Consider the following 12,846-nt stretch of genomic DNA (forward strand, 5'->3'; position numbering starts at 1 on the left):
GAATTGTTCCTACTTCACTGGGGCCTACAACCACTGACTCTTACTTTCTTCTGATTAATTCTGATTCCTGTTATCTTGATTTCTCTCCTCACCCACTTCAGAATCTATGATTCATAATTTCATTGAATTTCTTACCATAGTCTATGCTCTCTTGCCAGATCTTTTTATTCTGCTTTCTTGGGTGGAAAGTCTCCAGTATGAAGATTCCAACAATTTGACTTTCTGATGTTGATGAATGCTGCTGAAAAAATAATTTCATACAACAAGGAAGATACAAACAATACCCATAATTCTCAATACCTGTAAGACTATTCGTGGTGATATTTTTATGAGAGTTAGAGAAATATGCGAGACAATCTTAATGCACAAAATTAGGATTCGGCAAATTATGGTGCAGCCAATCCTAGATAATGAAAAGGAAATGTCCAGCTGTAAAAAATAAGGTGAGATAATAAGCACTCGAGGTGATGTTAATGGCAGTCTAGGATGGGGTGTGTGCAGATTATTAAATTTGGCTAGGGGCTTGGGTTTTGCTGCTTATCTGGGACAAAACAACTATCATCACAAAGAATTGGAAAGGTCTCTGACTGGGATCTGAGTTAAAAATTTCCCTTGAGATGTTAAAATCCTGTGCCTGGGATGCCTGGGGCTCAACACCTGTGCATCTACTTTTGGATCAGGGGTTGATCCTGGGGACCTGGGATTGAGTCCCGCATCGGGCTCCCTGCAAGGAGTCTGCTTCTCCTTCTCCCTGTGTCACTGCCTTTCTCTGTGTCTCTCGTGGGGAAGTAAAATCTTAAAACAAAATCAAGAAATCCTGTGCCTACTGCTTGCCCCAGTTTTGAGACCAAAATGTGAACTGTGTGATATAGAAATCCACAGCCAAGAATGAAATTGGTTTTAGGTCAGTGTTACCTCTGAGATGTTAGATACAAAATCTATCATGCTGTAGGACCATCACCATGGTCCAGGTCACAAGGAAAGCCCTGCTGAAGATGAGTTCACAATCCAAAATTAGAAAACACGAGCAGACAATCCATGTGAGGGACGGTCAACAGCTATAAAAAAGGGCATATTTACACAAACACTACACCAACACTTTCATGTAATTATTTTTTTTCACTTTCATGTAATTAAAGACATAGAACAAGAAATTGAAATTCTATTAAAAAGTACAAGATACTGCAGAACAGATGCCAAAACAAACAAACAACAAAGCCAACCCCAGAATGAAAAATAGAGTCACTGAAATAAAGAACTCAGTGGGAAGTATGCACTTCAGATGGACACTATGTACTTTGAAATATTTTCTATATTGAGTCATGAGAGACACAGAGAGAGACAGGGAGAGACAGAGGCAGGGGGAGAAGCAGGCTCCATTGAGGTTCGACTCTGGGACTCCAGGATCACGCCCTGGGCCGAAGGCAGGTGCTAAACCGCTGGGCCACGCAGGGATTCCCAAGATGAAGGACTTGAACCAGGGCGTGCCGGCAGAAAAATGTGAGGCTCCACAACGGAAAGGTCAGACTGACGCTGGAAAGTCATCTTTATTTATCCACACCCCACACGCTGGGTTTCAGGGATGAGACCGAGGTGGGCGCTGAATACGACGCGAGGCGATCATCTTCTCGCCAGCTCCACGCTTTAGCCTTGTGGGGCGCAATGTCGCTGTGCACCCTGACACGGTTCAGCCTGCGCTCGTCACATTCCGGGCTGACCCAGAGAGAGATGGTGGGCATCAGAAGGCAACCCCCGGGGAGGGAGGGCAACCTGGGTTCAGAGTCCGTGGGGCCTGGGCCAGCGCACCCCAGGGGCTCCACACACTCCTGGGATGAAAGAATGGACGTGGTTGACGTGGTTACACAGAGAAGCAACAGCACCGCTGACACATACGACTTAGAGAAGTTGTAAGATTAACCTTCACAATTGCCTGAAAGGATACATTTTCCTCAAATTTACCAAGGGCAGAAGTTGGAGGTATTTGAGTGTGGCTTTCCCAGTGTCCCCACTTTGTGACTGGGTTTGTCTGCATGTCCCGGGCGAGGTCAGCTCTGGGCTGGGGGGGACGGAGCCCAAAGTTCCACTGGGGCTGATGGAGTTCTCTCAGGCTCAGCAACCCTTGTGGGGGTGGGGCTTCCCTGCTGGACCCTCTGGTCTCCCAGTCTGCCCTCCCCGGGGTGCAGGCCCACAGGCAAATAGAAGCTAGAGTAAATGAACAGCTGTTTCCTACGCCCTTCCTCCTCCTTCTCTCCCTCCTTCCTTCCGTGCCTCCCTCCTCCCTTCCTTCCCTCCTTCTTCCTCCACCCTTCCTTTCTCTTGCCTCCCCTTCAAACCCCCTCCCTCCTCCCTCCCTCCCTTCATTAGAACTGAGCTATTTACCCCAATCCCCCTGCAGCTGCCCTGTGGCAGAGACACATGCCCTAGCAGGAGCTGTAGAAAACGGGAGGAAGGCCGGACCACACGGTACAAAGGTAGAAAGGCAAGAGCTAAGGATGTGGGCCGTCCTTGGGAAGGGTGCACCCACAGCAGAGGAAGACAACTGGGTCAAACCAAGGGGCCGGGACGAGCCCGGGACTGCTCAGTGGCTGCGCTATGAGCTCTGCTTTCCATTCCTCCTCAGGCCCCACAGCCCCAAAGTGCGGTAGCTGGGATCTGAACTCAAGCTCTCTGGCTCCAGAGCCACCATGTTCCATTGGTAATGGAATCCGGCTGAATGGTGGGGGACAGGAGGCATGCAATGCTCCAGAGGAACACGGGCAAGGTGCCCTAATCTGCAGGGTGGAGAGCACGGGGCGCACGTTCCTTAACGGGACCTTATAAGCAGGGGACTCCTGGCTGCTCCTGAAGGATGAGCAGGACCTCCCCGAGGAGTAGAGGCTGGGCGTCAGGAGGAGGCTGAGGAGCAGTAAGCCCCAGGAGACGGGGGGCCCAGAACTCGGTGCCTTGGAGGGAGGGAAGGAAGTTCTGAGCCAGCTGAGCATCAGCGTCTCCAGCTTCACCTCAGGGGCAAAAGGCACGGATGGCCTAAAAGCCACGTGTTCAAAAGACACGACAACTTGAGGAAAAGCCCAAAAGGAAAGCCAGTCGTGTTGCTCCTCTGGATATTGCAGGCTTTCCTAAGCAAGGCACAGCGCCCAGACCCCGGGATGGAAAAGACCGGCACAAAAAAAAAAAAAGAAAAGAAAACACCGGCACATCTGATGACTTCAAAACGGAAAACTTCCGTGTGACGAAAGACGGGAGCAACACAAGAGACAAGCGTGGCAGGAAGTTCTCGGAAATGTCTTAGCACCAGAAGCCCTATGTCATCTCGGGAGAGACTGCTGACGATTGCATTTCCCGGGCTCCTCACCGCTCCTGGAGCCTCTCCAATCAAAGGGGGTGTGTTTTGCTGTGGGTTAGGCCTGCTCTGGGCACCGTGAACACACGGCCTCATGCTGTAATATCTCCATTTTTGCTCCACTGCGGAACCACAAGCACTAAAGACCTTCGATGACTCCCCCAAGGTCACACAGCTAGTAAGTGGTAGCCAGGGGTCAAAGCCAGGCGGTCTGGCCTCCTATACCATTCTCTTAGCCACAGCCTCTGTTGCCCCTGGGCCTCCCCAAGGCAAGGAGCCATGCTTACCTAGGCCTCAGAGTCCCGTCCAATTTCTGGGCTTTCTGTTTGCGTGTCTGGGTATCTCTTCCGTGGCCCCTGAGCGGCCTGGTGGATAAGATTTAGGAACCTGGCTAGGAGAAGAGGCATGAGTCTTGAGGGAAGCAGGCTTTGGGGCCAGAATTCCTGGGTCCTTCGGCCCGGCCTCAGCAGCTGGCCTCGGGGGCCTGCCAAGGGCCTGCAACCCTCATCTCGCAACACATATCTGTTGAGCACAATCTCTGTGCCAGGCACTCTCCTGGACCCCGCAAGTAGAGCAGAGTGTGGCAGGCACGGTACCTGCTCTCCTGGAGCTGGTGGTCTGGCTGGGGGGACAGAGGACATGCTACACAAGGGGACAAGCGAACCCGACGGTGAGGTACAGGCAGGGCTGGCAACTCTAGAACGGGACGGCGAGGGGAGGCCTCTCCCGATGCCAAGCAGCAGCCGCCTCAGGCAGGGGCAGACAGAAGCACCGGACGGAAGCAAGAGCCAAGGCGCTGAGGCAGGAGCAAGCGGGGCCAATGTGGCCATGACGGAGTGCGGGGGAGGGTTGTAAGAGGCCACATCCTCCCTCCTGCAAGAGCTGGGGCTGCCAAGCCCACACGTGCCTGTCACTCCCTAGCTTGAGGACTTGCACAGGTTTCAGTTTTCGTTTTCAGCTTCCCCCCTACCAAGTCTCACTTGGAGGGCGGCAGCCTGACAACGGCAGGAACCTGGGCTTCATAGTCAGCCCTTCCTGGCCCTTCCATTACTAGCCTAACTAGGTGGTCTAACTTCTCCAGGCCTCACTTTGCTCAACTGTAAATTGGGGCCAATATCCACCTACAGCGAGATGGCTGAGAACGAAGGACATGGCACCCGGCTGAGCGCATCCTTAGGATAAGCCGTTAGCATGGCAATCCTGGCTAGCGTTCAGGTCCCTCGCTGCCTGTTCATCTTAGTGCTGCAAGGCCCCACCTCCTCTCCCTTCCTCGAGCTGGGCTCGCCTCTCCAGGACAGATAGCATCCTCACTTCCTCTACCGACGCTCTACTACTGCTCTTTTCACTTGTCTGTCTCCACTCTGCTATGGAGTCCTCCCTCCTCCTGCCCACCCCACCTGCCTACCCCCCGTGCTCCTATATCGACCTCGTATCTTTCCTGCATCAAATTCTACTCCAAGGAGGGAGGGAGGATAGCCCGCCGGGAAGGATGGTGCTCTCCACCGAAGACCTCTCTTCCATTGTTTCTGAGCACTGCCCCGTGCACCTGTATACTCCAGCCAGGCCAAACTACCGCCATATCTTGGGCCATGCTGGCATCTCTCATTCCTCTGTCTTTCCATAGAACTCAGAATGTCCTCCTGGTCTTTGATCCCTGAGCTTCTCCACCTCCACCTCCAGGAAGCCTTCCCAGAAGTCCACACTGTCTGACCAGGGGCATGCGTGTGTTCTGTTGTTGCCATTCCCATTTTACTCCTTACCTACTTGTCTGTCTCCATCGGCACGGTATGAGGTCTCCACTCCCGGCCCCATCTGAGGGACCATCACATGGTATTAATGAAAAACAGTCGCATTTCCAGATCGGCAAGACAATACTATTCTAGGTCCTGAGTTACTTACGTGATGTTGTCTAACCTCACCACTATGTGAAGGTAGGTTCAGAGACATTTAAAATTACTGGCTCAAAGTCACATGGTTAACGAGTGGTAGAACCAGGCTTGGAAGTCCGTTAAAATGACTTCAGGACCTCTGCTGGGAACAGCTCCACGTTTGATAACTGAATATATGAATGCCCTGGGAAGGCCATTAGGAGGATTTTTCTGGCCTTGACAGTTAATGGGACGGCCCTATGCTTGACGGTCCTGTGAGCTTCGTGAGTGTGAGTCCAGCTTTCTGAGGCTCAGAGTGTTGCCCAAGGTAACACTACCCTGAAAGGTCTCTCCAGCCAGCTGCCTGTCTGTGCTGTACCTCAGTGTTGTTCCCAAACCACGGGACTTACCGTCTGCAGGTTCCTCCAGGTTCTGGTGCCAAGACACGGGCTTTCTGGTGATTGTGTGAACTGTAGAAAAACACCGGCAGAGCTTCACATCACAGCGTTAATGTCCCGCCCTCTTGAAGACTCACCCTCGGCCAGACACCTGCTGAGCATTATCCGGGGGTACTAGGAGCTCAGCTCGCGAGGACCTCACAATCCAGAGTGGTAAAACCGAGGATAGCAGCCACCGGGCACGTGGAGCTACCTCCTCCCCTCCTTCCAGAAGGGATTTCCCCTGCCTCGCTTCTTTCTGAAGCCTGAAGCCCGCGACTCCCCTTCCCTCGGCTTCTCGAGGTCCGGCCTGGTTCCTGGGGCTGCTCCTGCAGCAGCCTGGACGGGACCCTCTGGCGGCAGGCCCAGCAGGTTAGGGACCTGATTGCACCGCCCCTTCGACAGTCATTGGCTAAAAGAGATTTGGGGGGAGTCAGAGACCTGTCCCATATCAAGCCCTTGCCTGGATCAAAACTCTCCCCGTCTAGCTCGGGAAACGGACGAGGTTTCAAATCTGAAAAAAGGGATAACTGGGTGGCGCAGCGGTTTGGCGCCTGCCTTTGGCCCAGGGCGCGATCCTGGAGACCCGGGATCGAATCCCACATCGGGCTCCCGTGCATGGAGCCTGCTTCTCCCTCGGCCTATGTCTCTGCCTCTCTCTCTCTCTCTGTGACTATCATAAATAAATAAAAATTGAAAAAAAAATATTTTAAAATAAAAAAAAAATCTGAAAAAGTTTCTCTGTCCCTGATTACAGGTGGGATAATAGAGACTCAAACCTAATGAATGTAACATGGGGACTTCACAGTTTTTGATTTTAGAAAATGTCATTGTGGTAAAGTTCACATAAGATTTACCATTGGAAACATTTCTGAGGATGTGATTCAGGAATTTTAAGCATATTTGCCTCGTGTGAAACTAATTTCCAGAATTGTTTCATCCCCACGGAACGACTTCCCATGGCCCCCTGCGCTCTGTGTCCTCTGGCAAGGACCATTTTCCTTTCTCGAGGAATTTGACTACTCTAGATACTTCCTATATTACACTTTGACTGCAGAGCCCATGCTCTCTCACACTCAATATTGCATCTATTCATCTATGTGTTCGTTCATTCAAGACACAGCACAGTCCAGGACGTGTGTCGTGTGAGACACAGTCGTGAACACATCTGTCCAGACAGCTGTACAGACACCTGGGCAGTTTCCTGAACCCCGCTACCTACTGAGTGGCTCCTTGTTTTAATTCTTGCTGCTCCTTGTCCTTAGCCTGCACGGCTCTTTCCCCTGTGTCTGTCTGGGAAAACCGATTTATAATGAGCCCACGTGTAATCTTGTAAAACCCGTCTGGACCCTGTAGCTCCTCGCCCAAGTTTTCTCTGAGGCATGGTCTACTCCACATCTATAGTTCCCAGAACACTTTGCTAAATTGTTTTCTTTACATGAAAGTCACTTCTTTTTTTTTTTTTTTTTTTTAAGAAAGCCCACCAGAGTGGCTTGCCCTGTACCTCAGTCTTTTTTTTTTTTCTTCATTTATTTATGATAGTCACACACAGAGAGAGAGAGAGAGAGCAGAGACACAGGCAGAGGGAGAAGCAGGCTCCATGCACCGGGAGCCTGACGTGGGATTTGATCCCGGGTCTCCAGGATCGCGCCCTGGGCCAAAGGCAGGCGCTAAACCGCTGCGCCACCCAGGGATCCCTGAAAGTCACTTCTGAGCAAGAAATATATCTGGTCCATCTCTCCGTTGCCAGGACCTGGCTTAGTACGGAAAGATAGAGGTGTTTGGTAAATGTTGGCTGGCTGCCTGGAGATCATCTCAGTTAGGACTGTGAGCTTTCTTCTGCTGACGTCATTACATAGACCTGAACATGATTCAGAAACAAGCACCCTGGCTCACACCGCAGCTGAGCTAGAGAAGCACCTCTGTTGCTTCTGGTGAGCCACAGCTGGGTGCCTTTTCTAGCAAGGCTCAAACATGAGCCTTTGAAGTCTTCACTATCTTACAAAGCCCGAGTCGAGAGGAAGCATCATTGTGCTCAGGAGCCGCACTCTTAGCTCGGGGAGAACTAGCGAGACCGTCGTAGTCTCCTGTGAAACTGGCCATTCTTTGGCCCGCGCCCAGGGGTCCGGCCGCCCTCCCCGACACAGGCCTGGGGCTCCGAGGAGACTCTGAAGGGAGGTGGGAGTCACTGTGGTTTCATCTCCTCTCCCCTGCAGCCCCACGTTATTATGGGGTCCCAGCCCAGCCCAGGACCCGCCAGCTGAGTGACTGTAGGGGGCGAGCTTCCAGGCCATCAGTGTGCATCTAAACTCAGATGATGCGTTGAACATACTGGAGCATAGAAAAACATAACAGCCCCGTCCTCTAGTTTCTCAGCCAGTGTCTGAAGTTGCAGATTTTTCTTGAATCCTGTCCCAACCTCTCCATTAGAAGCAGGCACAGAGACAGCTAACAGGGAAATCAACTTCTAGAAAAATGTAATAGAAACATGCCACCCACATTAACAACAAACAACTCTCGTGGAATTCACCTGACAAGGAATGCATGAAAATTTCCTGAAGAAACACATGAAAATTATCCAATCGTACAAAAGGTCTTAACTACCCAGGAGATAAGCACTGCATGATGGTGAGCTGCTGTGCAGCAGCTGGAACCACGCCCTGGAGGCACTCCAGCATGAGGGCAGACCTTCAAACGGCGGTGATTGAAAACCCTACAACAGGCTCAGTCTTATAGTAGTATTCCTATAAACTAGGACTGGACCAACTCTCTGTGGTTGGGGGAGCTTTGTCCTCCTGCCCAGAGACAACAGGGTTCTTTAGGTTTGTTCTATTTAGGAGGTGGAGAGCTGCCTGAGAAAGGCCAGCACATAATGGATTTGTGCAAGGAAAGATAACCTTGCAAGAAAGGTTAGACTCCATAGAATCACCACGTGCTATTAAGCGTAGGCCAGGACCTTCCTCTTTTGTATAAACAGTGATATAAAGCTGCTGCTGACAGAACCTAAGAAGATGAAAATAGTGAAAAGATTTAAAGTAGGCGAGATCTTCAGTTACGTTTGTGGCCACTGACATCACAAAATATTAGAATTCGGGACACCTGGGTGGCTCAGTGGTTAAGCGTCTGCCTTTGGCTCAGGTTGCAATCCCGGGGTCCTGGGATCAAGTCCTACATCGAGCTCCCTGCAGGGAGCCTGCTTCTCCTTCTGCCTATGTCTCTGCCTCTGTGTGTGTATCATGAATAAATGAATAAAATCTTTAAAAAAATCAGAATCCATCAAGATTGTATACTTTTTGAACCAAGATTAACCAGCTATACTAAGTGCTTGGCATTCCTTTGGCTAAAGATGAGAAAAGAGAACATAAGTTTCCTGTGTCTGTGCCTATAGTGCACATTCATTCATGAGTTTTTAGTTTTTTGATTACAACAACCTGATTGTAATGTAGGATAGAAACTGAAAGAAGGACATGTTTAAATATGTAGACTTCTGAGCAAGTCCCACCCACTAGGCTCAGCAGCAGCAAACATGCCTTTTGCATACTAGGTACGAGAGCATCTTGCCACCAATCCCCTGCCCTACATCTGCTTCCCGGACAGAGGGAGTGTTTATTCGCATAAGGAGAACAGAGACACCAAATAGAGCTTAGAAAAATAAAACAAGATTTTTAAATGCAGGCCCTGGGTACCGAGTAGCCCTGCACTATGACTCCTTGTGAAAAGGGAGGCAAAGGAGATGAGCCCTGCAGTTGCTCCAGCTTTCTGCTTGGAGAAATATGCAGGAAAGCAGAAGCCAAGATGAGCAGGTGACAGCACTTGGGTGAGGAGACACAGACTGAGGTTCAGGCATGTGAGGCGGCCGAGAAAGTGGAGCAGAAAATTGGAGAGAGGGGAAGGAGGGAGAGCGAGCGTCAGGGATGTGTAAGGAAAGGCCTGAAGTCTTGGGCAGCACTAAGAGGCAGAAACTCGGTGAAGGGACGACGGCAACGCTGTGAGCCCAGCAACACCCAGAATGTGTACAGGACGGAGTTGTGAGCACACAGGGTAGAGCGTCCTAGTTGAAAGGGTTGGATAGAGGCCCTCAGAAGTTTACATCTCAGTAATTGGACTCCGCTAGCTTAGAGAAGAGGTTGCTTTAGCCTTATCCTAACACGGCTTCCAAACAAGCTCTGGAAGTTTCAGGTGGATCCACACGGGGCCAAACTGCCTCCCGGAAGAATTTCCAGCACGTCTGAAAGAAACACAGCCAAATCCAGCACTCAGCAATAGAACATTCGCAAAGGACAGCATCGGTTGAAAAGTACTAGAAAAGCAGACAGTAGAAGAAGCAGGAAAATGTGACCCATAGCTAGGAGGAAAAGCAACCAATAGAAATGTGAAGATTTCGATGAAATGGATTATTCTGTGAAGGTGTAGATTTCCAGAACTGACCAGAAAATGAAAACAAAGAAAAGAAATAGAAAATCTGCATAGCTTTATGTCTATTTTTAAAAAAATTTCATTTGTAAATAACTCTTTTTAAATTTATAATTGAAAAACTTTCCACAAGATAGCCTCCAGGCTCAACTGTCTTCTCTGGTCAGTGGGTCCAACCTATAGTGAAGAAAATACCACTCTAAACCAAAAATCCAGTGTAAATTTTATACCTTACAGTGCGTCTCCAGTGCTCAATAGCCATTGATGACCCGAGCGATCCTACACAATTTGTTTTTGCTCTTTCACATTTAGATGTAATTTTTACCTGAAGTGGATCCTTGAGTGTGCTTATGTCGTAGGAATCTAGCTTAATTTTTTCTCTATAAGTATCCAATTGACCAAGAACCAATGTGTTGCAAACACAGTCCATCTGCATCATTCTGTTATGATACTTTTGTCTTCAGTCAAGTGTCCACATAGGTGTGAACCTGGGTCTGGACTCTTCTTGCCACTTATCTATTTGTTTTATGCTGGCACTAATACTATGCGATCTTAATTACTACAATTTTGTGGTAAGTCTGGTGTCTGGCAGGAAAATTACTCCTACCAGTTCTTAAGGGAGTCATGGATATTCTTGGGTCTTTGCCTGTCTGTGGAAATGATAATCAGCTTATCAAGTTTCCAAATATATGTGTTACAATTTTGATTGAGATTCCACTGAATCTGTACTTGGTTTAAGAGAACTTTAAATATATATGATAAATACATATATATTATATTATTATGTTAATTGTTAATATATTATGATGAACATTATATAATATACACCATAGTTTATTTGATGCTATCATCTGGAGAGGATATGGATGTGTCCTTGCCTTCTAGGCTTGGTACCTGCCTTTTTCTGGGATCCAGAGGTTCAACCCTCAGAGCTTTGATGACAAGATAATGGGAGGTGCCGCCCCCCCCCCGCCCCCGCACCTTTTTTGCCGGAGGCATTTCTTCAAAACAGAAAATCCCTAGTACGTTTTCTACAAGTCCTAGGGTGCAGGACAATAGAGTCTTGGAGGAACCAGACCAGGGAACCTTGAATCCTTGTATGTCTATAATAGGGGTCTTGTGCTCTGTGTGTGAGTTCTTAGGGTCGCCCATTCTCGCATTCACTTTCATCCAGGGCAGATCAATAGGACTCACCCGTGTAGAGATCAGATGAGATGTTTCCACTCACTCTTCTCTACCTTGTGTCCCCTGGTCTTGCTGTTTGCTCTGTGGTCACAGACCAAATTCTACGGAGAAACCAGTTATAAATGTAGAATTCATTCAGGCTGGCTAATTGGGAAAGAGAGGAAAGAAACAGGTTTTTCTGGAAAAAAAGGATCTTGCTAAAGGTATCTCCGGCATCTGAAGGCGATTTCCAAGGATGAAGGTAACATACAGAGAATAGTACATAACCTTGTTATGGGTGAAAACGCCATCATGGAAAAGGCTTACCCCTCCGAGCTAAATGTTCATTGGCATTGTCTTGAGTTCCCAACCTTCACCAAGTCAAGCTCCTGGGGATCAACTGTTCTGGCAATTCCGGATGATATCAGGACCGGGCCCACTCACAGGGAAATCATCTCTCCAGGATAGGATTTGTGAATCACGGAGGTCTGGTTGGAGTTGGCTGGAAGGTTGGGGAGGATAGACTTTCAAGTCTACGAGGGGCTGGGAGGGGGAGTACGAGGAAAGTAGACAGTGGGGAAACAGGGAACAGGAGCGAGACAAAAACAGCGGGACTGGACCTTTTGGAAGGAATAGAGCAAGGATTGCGTGGGGAAACCTGTAGGTTAGCGCGGCTAGAAAGGAAAGCACTAGGAACAGGAGGGAAACAGGTAGGCCTGTGAGTTGAGAGAGGTGGACAACGCTGGGGGAGTGTTGAGGGACGTAAAGGGACACAAGAGGAAGCGGCTTTGGACGACGAGAGGAGGAAGGGACAATGAGAGGAGGGAGAATAGAGTAGATAGGTGGAGGGCGGGGTCCAGAGGAGGAAGGATAGAGTAGGCAGGTGGAGCACGGGGTCCAGAGGAGGAAGGAGTAGAGTAGGGTCGGTGGAGCCTTGGGTCGAGAACAGGAGATCTGAGGCAGCTTTTTGGTCATTTCTCCAAACGGCGTTTGGCTAGTTACTCATCTTGACCAAATGAGTAACTGGACATAAGCTCAGACTTACCCCAGTCCTTTATGTCCCACGCCAGCGCCCCGCATCATCCCCTGGCTCAATGCCCATTATGAAATATGTGTGCCCCTCCCTCCGGCGTGTCAGTTGGGCTCACCAGCCAGGGACAGGGCCCCGGGTGCGAGGTTGGAGACTGACCCCAGGAAATAGCAGACAGAAGAAAATATCACAGGAGTCCCTAGGCCTTGGGATAACCTGTAGTTTTGCCCCTTACTAGGCAAGATCAGTGAAAGGGCTGTGCTGCAGTCAGGGGCTGCCACCAAGAGAATGGATCTGAAGCAGGTGTGGCAAAGTGGGACGTGCATGCCTCCAGCTGGTTAACTTACTACACTCTCCAAAGCCCTTGTGCATCACTTAGGTCCCTCCATGAACATGGAGTGGTCAGTGATATTAGTCTATTTTCCCGCAAGGATACTGTAGGCCAGACAGGGAAGTAGATAGGCAGGCAGTGGGTTCCAAACTGGTGTGACTGACACTTGAGCCAAAACTTGGGGTGTCGCAGGCAGGCCTGTGGGACTGTGCACAGCATGCACAGAGTACTGTCAGCTGACCCTCTCCCATGTTCTGGACAGG

General features: G+C 49.7%; 1 long non-coding RNA gene across 2 annotated transcripts; it reads right to left on the reverse strand.

Moving 5' to 3' along the window:
* Positions 1 to 2,933: 2,933 nt before the first annotated feature.
* LOC119879087 lies at positions 2,934 to 11,278 on the reverse strand. 2 transcript variants are annotated; one of them, XR_005387328.1, is made up of 4 exons: positions 11,253 to 11,278; positions 5,619 to 5,757; positions 5,101 to 5,152; positions 2,934 to 3,731 (listed from the first exon to the last, which is right to left on the reverse strand). It is a non-coding gene; the product is annotated as an uncharacterized LOC119879087 (long non-coding RNA). The 2 variants fall into 2 exon arrangements; XR_005387327.1 differs by lacking the exon at positions 11,253 to 11,278 and having other exon boundaries at positions 5,619 to 5,771.
* Between the last annotated feature and the right edge of the window lie 1,568 nt (positions 11,279 to 12,846).

The sequence above is a fragment of the Canis lupus genome, unplaced genomic scaffold (genome assembly GCF_011100685.1).
Source record: "Canis lupus familiaris isolate Mischka breed German Shepherd unplaced genomic scaffold, alternate assembly UU_Cfam_GSD_1.0 chrUn_S258H418, whole genome shotgun sequence".
Classification (NCBI taxonomy): domain Eukaryota; kingdom Metazoa; phylum Chordata; class Mammalia; order Carnivora; family Canidae; genus Canis; species Canis lupus.